Source organism: Cetorhinus maximus, chromosome 3 (genome assembly GCF_964194155.1).
Source record: "Cetorhinus maximus chromosome 3, sCetMax3.hap1.1, whole genome shotgun sequence".
In the NCBI taxonomy this organism is placed as follows: domain Eukaryota; kingdom Metazoa; phylum Chordata; class Chondrichthyes; order Lamniformes; family Cetorhinidae; genus Cetorhinus; species Cetorhinus maximus.
In genome coordinates this window covers 167159629-167172631 of record NC_135881.1, presented here as the reverse complement: position 1 = coordinate 167172631, position 13003 = coordinate 167159629, and positions in this window count along the sequence as shown.

Genomic DNA, 13003 nt, shown 5'->3' with positions numbered 1-13003 from the left:
CACACTGAGTTTTCACTCCACAGTGTGTGTCAGTGAAGTGACTAATCAGTTTCCCACCCAGAAGTCAGCCTGAATCACAGGCTGGGCCTGCAATGGGTGGAATGTCAGTCAATAAAGGCCCCCAGTAGCAGGTAAGGCCATGCTGGGGGTCGACCTGGTGATCACGAAGATGATGTTTGGAGGCCGGGAGTGTATCAGAAGTCTGTGGGGAGGGGGTCAGGGAAACTTACAGAAGTGGGGAGGATGCCCGATTGCAAAGCCATCTCAGGCAGACACTTGGATCAGGGGGGTAAGGGTGAAGACAATCACTTCCTGAATCCACCATGTTTACGGCTCAGTGAAGCTGCCAGGTTTCCTGATGCCTTTTAAGAGTGGTTTCGCTTCAGTTAAAGCTGGAAATGGGTGTGTTGGAGTTGCTTCTGGGTGGGGATACAGTTTCTTCAGATCCTAACACCCCATCCGACCCCACCTGTATTTTTTTTTAGGTTAAAATTCAGACCTCGATCTCATTGAAGCATTTAAAATTCTTAAGGGATCTGACTGCGTAGATGTTGGGAGAAGGTTTCCCCAGATTGGGGAGTCTAGAACTTCAGGTCACATTCTCACATTAAGGGGTCAAAAGCTCAGACTGAAACGAGAAGAAATTCTTTACCCCAGAGGGCTCTGGATGCTCATGCTGTTGAATATATTCAAGACAGAGATAGATAGAATTTTGGATCCAAAGGGAATCAAGGGATTTAGGATGAGGATGGGAAGGGTAGAAGATCTGCCCGATTTTATTGATTGGTGGAGCATGCTCGAAGGGCTGTACGTCCAGCTCCTGCTCCTATTTCTTATTCTCTTCTGCTTCCCAGTGGCCAGAGTAAGTGAAGTGATTGTCAGTGATAAACACTTGGGGCAGAATTTTCTGCTTGACGTGGGAAGGTGGGCCCCACAAGTCAGCACGTAAAATGACGCGCGGTGATGTCTGGCGAGCGCCCCAACATCACCGCGCGCCATCGCGATATTTCGTTGGGTGGGCACACGATGAAGTTCGACATGCACCCGCCATTAATTAACGAGCTAATTAAGGCCCTTAACTCGGCAATCAACGCCGATTTTCAGACGCCCGTGGCTCGGCGCACAGGCGCAACGGGCAGGCGGGTAAGAGACTTTTTAATAAAACTCATCCACGGGCGGGATAAGAGGGCTCAGTGGGGTTGTCAATCTGTTCTGAGAGTATTTACTGCAGCAAGTGTTTTAAACGTGCCTGTGAGATCTGTAGCAGTTTAGAATGAATTCTAGCAGCTTTCTGTGTACTTTGAACCTTCAGGTCAGCACTCTTCAGTCAGGAATCTTTATCGGGCCTGCAGCTTTCCGAACACCTCCCTTTAGCCTGGGTAGGGGTTCCGACATGTCCACTGGAGGCAGCTCCTCTGAGGAGGGAGGGTTAGAATAAGGAAGAGGCCAGGAGTGCACAGCCAGCCTCCAGGGGAGCCACCTTTGGAAGTACAGGCACAGGTACAAGGGGCGCTGGGCCAAGAGAAAGTCCAAGGTGGAAGGGGCCGCAGGAGACACCACTATCCTGCTGCAGTGAAGCAGCTACCTCAAAATGACTGAGGTGCAGTGCTGAAGGAGGCCCTGACTGTCAAGGGAAACAGTGAACTATATCTGTCAGATAATAGGCCCTGAGATCTCTCCTATGTGGGCAGACACCCCATGCCAGCAGCTCTGAAGGTCACAGTTGCCCTCAACTTCTATGCCTCTGGCTCCTTCCAAGGCTCGGTGATCTTTGCGGTGTCTCCCAATCAGCTGTCCACACTTGTGTCAAGCAGGTCACAGACGCTCTGTTCAGATGGGCATTGACTTTCATCCACTTCCATTGCGAACAGGCAAGTCAGGCACAGCGAGCCAGAGGCTTCGCAGCCATTGTTGGCTTCCCCCGCATCCAGGGTGCTATAGACTGCACACATGTGGTCTGCTCCTGTACCAGACCCTGCAGCCTGGCCTGCTCCTGTGCCAGACCCTGCAGCCTGGCCTGCTCCTGTGCCAGACCCTGCAGCCTGGCCTGCTCCTGTGCCAGACCCTGCAGCCTGCCCTGCTCCTGTGCCAGACCCTGCAGCCTGCCCTGCTCCTGTGGCAGACCCTGCAGCCTGGCCTGCTCCTGTGCCAGACCCTGCAGCCTGCCCTGCTCCTGTGCCAGACCCTGCAGACTGCCCTGCTCCTGTGGCAGACCCTGCAGCCTGGCCTGCTCCTGTGCCAGACCCTGCAGCCTGGCCTGCTCCTGTGCCAGACCCTGCAGCCTGCCCTGCTCCTGTGGCAGACCCTGCAGCCTGCCCTGCTCCTCTGCCCTTCCCTCCAGATTGCTCTGTTGAGCAGATTCCCTGCGTTTGGATCTCCAGGTGGCCATAGCGAACAGCCTACAGGAGGCTGCCAGGCCTCCCTTTAAACGGACTGGCGGGTCACCATTGGACCCGGTGGTCTGTGCACCCCACCGCCACCCGCACACACCCGCTATCCACGGGAGTCAGAAATGCACTGGGCGGGCCTTAATGGGCCCACCCACGTAAAATGGCAGTGCGGCTGCATCCGCTCCTGCTCCACCCACCCGCCTATGAGGTTCTTAAGCAAATTGATATAGGGAGTGACAAGGTATTGGAGGTGTTGGCAGGCTTAAAAGTGAACAAATCTCCAGGTCCGGATGATATGTGTCCCAGACTGCTGAGTGAGGCAAGGGAGGAGATCGCAGGGACTCTGACCCAAATTTTTAATTCCTCTCTGGCCACGGGGGAGGTGCCAGAGGACTGGAAAACAGCTAATTTGGTTCCGCTATTTAAGAAGGGTTATAGAGATAAGCCAGGGAACTACAAGCCAGTGAGTCTCACGTCAGTGGTAGGGAAACTATTGGAGAAAGTTCTGAATGAGAGAATCTATCTCCACTTGGAGAGGCAAGGTTTGATCAGGGATAGTCAGCTTTATCAGAGGAAGGTCATGCTTAACAAATTTGATTGAATTTGTTGAGATGACCAGGTGTGTAGATGAGGGTAGTGCAGTTGATGTAGTTTATATGGATTTCAGCAAAGCCTTTGACAAAGTCCCACATGGGAGACTTTTAAAAAAGGCAAATGCACATGGGATACAGGGTAATTTGATAAGGTGGATTCAAAATTGGCTTAGTTGTAGGAGGCAGAGGGTGATGACAGAAGGATGTTTTAGTGACTGGAAGCCAGTGTCCAGTGGCGTACCACAGGGATCTGTGCTCGGTCCCCTATTATTTGTCATTTATATAAACGACACAGATGGCTATGTGGGGGGTAGGATTAGTAAGTTAGCGGATGACACAAAGATTGGCCGGGTCGCTAATAGTGAGGTTGAGTGTCTTGGGTTACAGGAAGATATAGACGGGATGGTCAAATGGGCAGATAAGTGACAGATGGAATTTAACCCTGAAAAGTGAGAGGTGATACACTTTGGAAGGAGTACTTTGACAAGGAAATATTCAATGAACGGCATGACACTAGGAAGTTCTGAGGAACAAAGGGACCTTGGCGTGTGTGTCCATAGATCTCTGAAGGTGGAGGGGCATGTTAGTGGGGTGGTGAAAAAGGCATATGGGACACTTGCCTTTATCAATCGAGGGACAGATTACAAAAGTAGAGAGGTCATGTTGGAGTTGTATAGAACCTTAGTGAGGCCACAGCTGGTGTACTGTGTGCAGTTCTGGTCACCGCATTATAGGATGGATGTGATTGCGCTGGAGGGGGTGCAGAGGAGATTCACCAGGATGTTGCCTGGTTTGAAACATTTAAGTTATGAAGAGAGGTTGGATAGACTTGGGTTGCTTTCGTTGGAGCAGAGAAGACTGAGGAGTGACCTGATCGATGTGTACAAGATTTATGAGGAGCATGGACAGGGTGGATAGGGAGCAGCTGTTCCCCTTAGTTGAAGGATCAGTCACAAGGGGGCATAAGTTCAAGGTGAGGGGCAGGAGGTTTAGGGGGTATGTGGGGGAAAACTTTTTTACCCAGAGGATGGTGACAGTCTGGAATGCACTGCCTGGGAGGGTGGTGGAGGCAAGTTGCCTCACATCCTTTAAAAAGTACCTGGATGAGCACTTGGCACATCAAAACATTCAAGGCCATGGGCCAAGAGCTGGTAAATTGGATTAGGTAGGTAGGTTAAATGTTTCTTACGTGTCAGTGCAGACTCGATGGGCCTCTTCTGCACTGTGATTCTGTGAAACGGAAAATTTTGGCCTTGGAATTGAGTTGTGATTATGTTTCCTTTTGCTGGATCATGACATGGCCCTATGACTGATTTCACCACATTTGTTCCTGTCTTGTCCTGTACAGCCCAGAATGGCTTCACCTGTTGCTCAAATTTTTGAGATACCTTACCCTTTCCAGGGTAATTTAAAGTAGACTGAGCACTTGTCAGGGCCAAAAAGTGATGGACTTAGGCCCATTAATGAGTTTGCACGATATATAGTGAGCAGTGATTTGATCAGGGTAGCCATTATCTCACAGGATGGCTTTGATGCGCCCTATTTCAGCATCAAGTCTGCCAACTGAGCAAATGACGGGCATTATACAAGGTTGCTGATAAGGTCAATTTTATAGCATGTGGAACTGTAGGAATCCTAACTTGTACATTGACCTGTAAGTGTACGCTTGCGGTAGACCGCAGGCAGATTTCTCAACTAGTACATTGAGGAAAGGGAGCTCATTTGACTGCTCCTTTTCAAAGGTGAATTTGAGCGCAGGATGGAGCCCATTTAGGTGTGTAAAGAAATTCTTACCTGCAGCTGCAGAATTAAATATAGCAAATGTACCAGCTACATAACGAAAAAATGCTAGGGGTAGGAGGTTGGATGTTGGATGTCATTCCATCGAAGGCGCATTTCTCGTGGAACCCAAAGGTGTTTGTGAGAGCTCGGTCTAAAGGGGATCCCATGGCAGCTCCATCTACTTGGGCATACATGGTGTCATTAAAGCTGAACTCAACGGTGCGAGTTGCAACTGTGCAACGGTGACGGGTCTAGATCACCATGATATAGTGCTGCAGCACAAATATCTATGGCTTCCTTGAGCGGTTTTTCCTATATGTCTGATGATACGTTTGCTATATTTGGACAACATTTCAAACGCAACCCTGTATAAATGTAGTCACATCCTAGTTAAATGCAGTTTTTTTAACCTCTTTTGGGAAATAGTGGAAAGGATTCTTGGCTGATTATCAGTCCATTGAACCAGGTCATAAATGCTCCTTCTGTGGCCAACAAGTCCTGGCTCGGGACTTGAACCTGGGGCTTCTGGCCTAGAGATACTGATGCTACTGTGCCACAAGACCTCCGTTAAATGACGTAAGAGGAATTAAAAATAGCAAGTGGTAAAAACACTTTTAGTTGCTGGTTAAATTTCCTGTTTTGAGCCATCATCTCAACTCTCTGACCCTGTTTAAGTATTAAATAATATTATCCCCTTCTATGGGTGGGAGCTTTGCAACCATGTAGTCACCTTCACATCCTTATGGCAGTCGGAAATCCCTGCTGGGGTTTAGTTTAGGTTATTTTATTTGTCCTTTTTTTTGCCATATCTGATTTACTCATATGAAAACAATAGTCTCAAAAAGAAAATGAAATGCTAACAGGGTGAAATAAAGTATGGTGGGAGGAGACTTGTGTGGAGCATTAAAAAAACAACATAAAGGCCCGTTTCTGTACTGAAAATTCTATGATAAATATAATATGTCCAATATTTAGTACATCACTATTTCAAATAATCAGTAATGTAAATCCAAACTGATACTTGCCTTTAAAGTAAATGCTGAACTCATCCACCTAAATTGATAATAAGCAGAAGAATATTAGAACAGAAGAAATTACTGAATATTAAAAATAAAATTAAATATCATTTAATGATTTTCCCCCCTTTAATCTTACCTGATTGTGTTTTGTGCATCTGTATGTATATTTTACCAATGTATGTTTTATTGCAGTGCAATTAAGCCATATCGCATGATACTGTAGATTTATACAAGGCTCAATACAATTTAATAGTTTGTCTTTCTCCAAGATAGCAATGGGCCTGTTCTGTGAAAGATTAAAACTCCATTAGTATGTTTCATTTCCTTAAATTACATCCAGCTATAAGTTACTTCTTGCAAACAGAATTCAAATTTACTACGAAAATGGAAAAAATGATACATATTAAAGAGCCAAAAACAAAAAGTAATTGAATGCAATGATGTCAACAATTTAATGTAACCCTCTTACTACTAGACAGAGAGAAAATGAGTGAGAGAAAGTGAGAAGCGAGAGAGAGAGGTAGGCAAAGGGCGGAGACAGAAATAGGAGGCCGCGAGATGGTGGGGTCAGAGGCGGGGGGAGAATGGCAGCAAGGCTGCGAGACGGAAGTGAGTGTGGAAGAGAGAGAACAAAAGGAGAGTAAAAGGAGAAGGAAGAATAAATATAGTGCAATAGTTTTCTTTTTTCATTCACGGGATGTAGGCATCGCTGGCTAGGCCAGCATTTATTGCCCATCCCTAATTGCCCTTGAAAACTGAGTGGCTCGCTAGGCCCTTTCAGAGGACATTTAAGAGTCAATCACATTGCTGTGGGTCTGGACTCACGTGTAAGCCATACCAGGTAAGGTCGGCAGATTTCCTTCCCTCAAGGACATGAGTGAACCCGATGGGTTTTTACGACAATCAACAATGGCTTTGTGGTCATCATTAGACTTTTAATTCCAGAATGTTTTACTGAATTCAAATTTCACTATCTGCCCTGCTGGTATTCGAATGTGGGTTCCCAGAGCATTACCCTGGGTATCTAGATTACTACCATTACACCATTGTGTAGTGAATGATAAAGAAATGGAGGTGAAGGTAAGAGAAGAGGGCAAAACAGTGATGTAAAGAAACAAAGAAACAGGCCTGTATTATAATAACACGCTGTCACAAGTGTTTACAACCAATGAATTCCTTTTGTAAAATGTCTCTTAAAAAATAGTTATTAGTAAATAGCATTATTTACACACACCATTATGTAAGCTCCCACAGGCGGCAAACAAAAGATCATTGTTTTTGATGTTGATTTGCCGGGACACTGAACAAGGGAGATCAATAAACATTTGGGCCTAGCGTAATCTCAGGTTCAGGATGAACAGGAAAAGCTGGATCAGCTCTGCTCACTACAGAGGAAATTTCAGCTCAAAGTGCATCTTAGCTTCCTGTTAGACATTGTAGGAAGCCTCCAAAACAAGATTACAAGTCGCAAAACTTACGTCCACATTCCATTCTTTTTCTTCCTGCCATCCAACTGGGCAGCCAGAAGAGATGTTTTTGGTCTTAATTCTACATTTATTTCCAATATGAGTGATTGGATAAGTTTTCCCTTGAATCATTGCTTCTTCAGCAGTAACTGTAAAGTGAAAGTACTCTGTAAGAACTCCGAGCATGTAGATCCTATGCAGGCTTTGTGGGTTGACTGCCTTGCTTCTGTGCTTATAACATGCTGTCATTTTTGAACTTTACTATTATATGTGCATGCTCAATAAAGATATAAAATATACCACATACTGATCATTTACCATGCTCTGTTTTAAGCCCACCTTTATGCCAGCATAGATATATCAATGTGACTTGCTGTATCAGACAGTACAACTGCACCATTACTGCATTCTATCAAAGGGAAACTTTGGTCTTGAATTTTCTGTGCTGTTGCATCAGGAATCTAGTGTAATTTGGGCAGGAAGTGTTGGGTTACTGCTCCTTTTCTTCGTATCCACGAGAAGTGGATAGGCATAGGATCACAATATGCAAAAGGAGGAAACTGCATGATGCAACACATTTCTCCTTCAATTGCACTTACAATTTTGACCACAAGGGATACCAAAGTGTCCCTCATATTCAGTGTTGCTAAGGACCTGCAGCACAGTGGATAGTTTAAACTTGAAATGACCAGTTTCCCTTTTTTTTTAATTCCTTGAGACCAGAGGTTTCCCCCCTACCCCTGATACCCTGGATCAGGAACTTCAGTTATGTGGACTGGAGAAGCTGAGGTTTTTCTCCTTACAGCAGAGAAAAATAAGAGGAGATTTGATGGAGATGTTCAAAATCATGAACAGTTTTAAGAAGTGAATAAGGAGAAACTGTTTCCAGTGGCACAAGAACATAAGGAATAGGAGCAGGTGTAGGCCATTCAGCCCTTCGAGCCCACTCTGCCATCCAGTGAGATCATGGCTGATCTTCTACTTCAACACTGTTTTCCAGCACTATCCCTGTACCCCTCGATCTTCTTAATTTGCAGAAATCTATCGATCTCAGTCTTGAACATACTAAACGACTGAGTCTCCACAGCCCCCTGCGTTAGAGAATTCCAAAGGTTCATCAGCCTCAGTGCAGGAACTCCTCCTCATCCCGGTCCTAAATGGCTTGCCCCTTCTTCTGAGATTCTGTCCAGATGCCCTAGCCAGGGGTAACATCCTTCCTGCATCTACCCTACTGAGCCCAGTAAGAATTTTGTATGTTTGAATGAGATCACCTCTCACTCTTCTAAACTACACAGAGTAAAGGCCCAGTCTGTTTAATCTTTCCTCATAGGACAATCCCTCCATCCCAGGAATCAGTTTAATAAACCTTTGTTGCCCTCCCTCTATGGCAAGTATATCCTTCTTTAGGTAAGGAGACCAAAACTGCACACACTATTCCAGGTGTGATCTCACCAAGGCTCTATATAATTGCAATTACACATCTTTACTCATACCTTCAAATCCTCTTGTAATAAAGGCCAACATATCATTTGCCTTCTTAATTGCTCGCTGTGCCTGCAAGTTAGCTTTCAGTGACTCATGAACAAGGGCACCCAAGTTCCTTTGAAGTTCAACACTTCCCAGCCTCTCACCATTTGAGAAGTATTCTGTATTTCAGTTCTGCCTACCAAAGTAGATAACTTCACATTACCCCACATTGTATTCCCTCTGACAAATTTTTGCCCAGTCGCTTTGCTTCTCCAAATCCCCTTGAAAGTTCTTTGCAACCTCCTCACAACTCTCACTTCCCATGTAGTTTTGGGTCATCTGCAAACTTGGAAATATTACATTTCATGCCCACATCGAAATCATTGAAATAAGTTGCGAATAGTTGGGGCCCAAGCACTGATCCTTGTGCTACCCCACTAGCCTTCCTGCCAACCTGAAAATGACCCATTTATTCCTACTCTGTTTTCTGTCTGTTAACCAATCCCTAATCAAGGCCCCCATCACATGTGCTCTAATTTTGTTTGCTAACCTCTAGTGTGGGACCTTATTAAAAGCTTTCTGAAAATCTAAATATACCACATCCACCGGTTTCTTCTTATCTATTCTGCTAGTTACATCCTCAAAAAACTCCAACAGGTTTGTTAAACATGATTTCCTTTTCATAATCCATGCTGACTCTGCCCAATCCTACCATTATTTTCCAAGTGTCCTATTATCACATCCTTTATTATTGGTTCTAGCATTTGCCCTACTACTGATGTTATGCTAACAGGTCTGTAGTTCCCCTTTATCTCGCTCCCTCTTTTCTTAAATAGTGGGGTTCCATTTGCCACCTTCCAATCTGCAGGAACCATTCCACAACTTATAACATTTTAAACCATGACCACCAATGCATCTACAATCTTGACAGGCACCTCTTTCAATACTCTGGGATGTAGATCATCAGTTCCAGGGGATTTATCCACTTTAAATCCCATTAATTTCCCTAGTACATTTTTTTACAAATACTAATATTTTGCAGTTCCCTGTTTAGATTAGTCCCTTGATCCTTCATAATTTCTGGAAGGTTTTTAGTATTTTTCATCTGTGAAGACAGACACAAAGTATTTAGTTAGTTTTTCTGCCATTTCTTTAATCTCCATTATAAATTTTCCTGACTCTGCTTGCAACGGACTCACAGTTTTTGCTAATCCCTTCCTTTTTACATGTCTATAGAAGCTTTTACAGTCCATTTATGTTTCTCACTAGATTACTCTCATTCTATTTTCCCTTTCTTAATCTTTTTCTTGGTCCTCCTTTGCAGAATTCTAAAATGCTCCCAATCCTCAGGCTTACCATTTTTTTGGGCAACTTTATACGCCCCTTCCTTTGATCTAATATGATCCTTGATTTCTTTCATTAGCCACAGTTGGAACACTTTCCTTGCTGGGTTTTCATGCATTAAAGGATTAAAGGAATGTATTTTTCTTGTAAACTATGGCTGGAATTTTCTAGCCCCTTGCGCTGGCTGGATCTTCTGGTCCAGCTGATGTGAATGGAGATTCCAATGGATCGCCAGCCTTGGCACGTGGGTTGGTTAGGTTGTTGGGGGTGTGGGGGGATAACTGGAAAATTCCATCCTATGGAATTAGTATTAGCATTTGTATTAGTTCTTTAAATGTTTACTGTCATACCTTTTAAGTAGTTTCCAAATCCACCATAGCCAATTTGCCCCTCATACCTTCATAGTTTTCTTTGTTTAAATTAAGAAGGGTCAGTAAACAAAGGAGATAGATTTATGGCGACTGACAAAAGTAGCGGTGACATGAGGAAACTTTTTTAAATCGCCTTAGAGACAATGGGTGACAAGATAGGCCATGTCAGAGCTAAGAGTCAATGACATTGATGTGGGTCTGGAGTCACATAAAAGCCAGACTAGGTAAGAATGGCAGATTTTCTTCCCTAAAGGACATTTACAACAATCTGGTCATTTCATGATCACCATGACTGATACTGGCTTTTTATTCCAGATTTATTGAATTACCCATATCTCTGGATCATTAGTCCAGTTCTCTGGATTACTAGCCCAATAACATAAGCACAATGCTACCATGCCCATAACTGAATTTGTGTAAGACCCTCAATTCAAAACAGCCATGAGCTCCTGAATTTAAATATTTTCTTTATGTCAGAAGGTAGTAGGCAGTATAAATACTAACTCCTACTGAATACAATAAATCTAACACTAGTGTTTTACATGTAAATAAGGGCAATTATGAGGGCATGGAAGACACAGTTGGCTGAAGTGAACTGGGAAATTAAGTTAAGGAATAGGTCAGTAGGGATGCAATGGTCGACGTTTAAGCAGGTATTTCAGGATACAGGAGGGAAGGAAAGGAAGACTTAAGGGAAGGACACACCACCCGTGGCTAAATAAGGAAGTTAAAGATAGTATCAAATTGAAAGAAAAAGTGTATAATTCTGCAAAGTAGTGTGGCAGGTCAGAAGATTGGGCAGAATATAAGAGAACAGCAAAGGATGATTAAAAGATTAATAAAGAGGGGAAAATTAGAGCACAAGGAAAAACTAGCTAGAATTACAAAAACAAATGGCAGGAGTTTCCACAGGTATTTAAAAAGAAAAAGAGGAAAGTGAGCTTTGCCCTCTAGAATCTGGTGAATTAATAATGAAAAGTAAGGAAATGGCAGATATATTAAACAGATGTTTTGTGTCTATCTTCACTATAGAGGATACAAATAACATCCTAGAAATAAGAGTGAATCAGGAAGTGAAAGGGAGGAACTTAAATACTATTACAATCACCAGGGAAAGGGCACTGAGAAAATTATTAGAACTAAAAGCTGATAAGTCCCCTGGTCCTGATGGACTTCATTCTGGGGTCTTAAAATAAGTGACTGCTGATATAGTAGATGCATTGGTTTTAATTTTCCAACTTCCCTAAATTCTGGAAAGGTCCCATCAGATTCTCAAATAGTAAACTTGACTCCTGTATTCAGGAGAGGGAGACAGAAAGCAGGAAACTACAGGCCAGTTAGCTTAACATCTGTCATAGGGAAAATGCTGGAATCTATTATTAAGGAGTTTATAGTGGGGCACTTAGAAAATCTCAATGCAATCAGGCAGAGTCAACATGGTTTTGTGAAAGGGAAATCAGGTTTGACTAATTTACTAGATTTCTTTGAGGAAGTATCAAGCAACATGGACAAAGGAGAACCTGTGGATGTGCTGTACTTAGTTTTACAGACGATATTTGACAAGGCAAATAGAACATTGTTGCCTATTGCAAGGAAACAGAATATAAAATTAGGGATGTTTTGCTACAGTTGTGCAGGCATTAGTGAGGCCACATCTGGAGCACTGTGTACAGTTTTGATCTCCTTGTGTAAGAAAGGATTTAAATGTATTAAAAACAATTCAGAGAAGGTCCACTCAACTGATACCTGGGATGGGTGACGGGGGGGTGGTGGGTTGGGCGTGCTATCTTATAAGAAAAGGTTAGACAGGCTGGGCCTGTATCCATTGGAGTTAGAAGAATGAGAGGTGATCTCATTGAAACAAATAAGATCCTGAAGAAACTTGACAGGGTGGATGCTGAACGGAAGTTTCCCCTAGGATAGGTCCCCTATAACTAGGGGGATACAGTTTAAAAATAAGTGGTCTCCCATTTAAGATGGAGATGAGGAGAGATATTTTTCTCTCAGAGGGTCATGAGTCTTTGAACACTCTTCCCTAGAGAGCGATGGAGACAAGGTCATTGAATATTTTTAAGGCAGAGGTAGATAAATTCTTGCCTAACAAGGGAGTCAAAGGTTACCAGGATCAGCGGAAATGTGAAGTCGAGGCCACAGTCAGTTCAGCTATGATCTTATTGAATGGCAGGCTCATAGGCTGAATGACCTACTGCTGCTCCTAATTCGTATGTTTGTAGGTTCAAAACATAACATTGCTTCACCTCCTTGTGTTGCAATTACGAGGAGAACAAAATAGGTCTGCTTCTGTAGCATAGCAATTGGACCAAACTGCTCTGTTGGAAATAGGAAAATGGAGTCACGCTGCATCTGGGAAAAAAGGAAACAAGAATTTTGAAAACATGAAGGAAAAATAGTTAAGGCATTAACACATTTTACGGAATAAAAACTATTGATTAGCTGCAGCCAAGTCGTTAGAACTCTCACCCCTGAATCACAGTATCACTCCAGAGACTTGTGCACAAAGTCTAGGTTAACACTCCAATGCAAAGCTGAGGGTTTGCACCACTTTAGAAG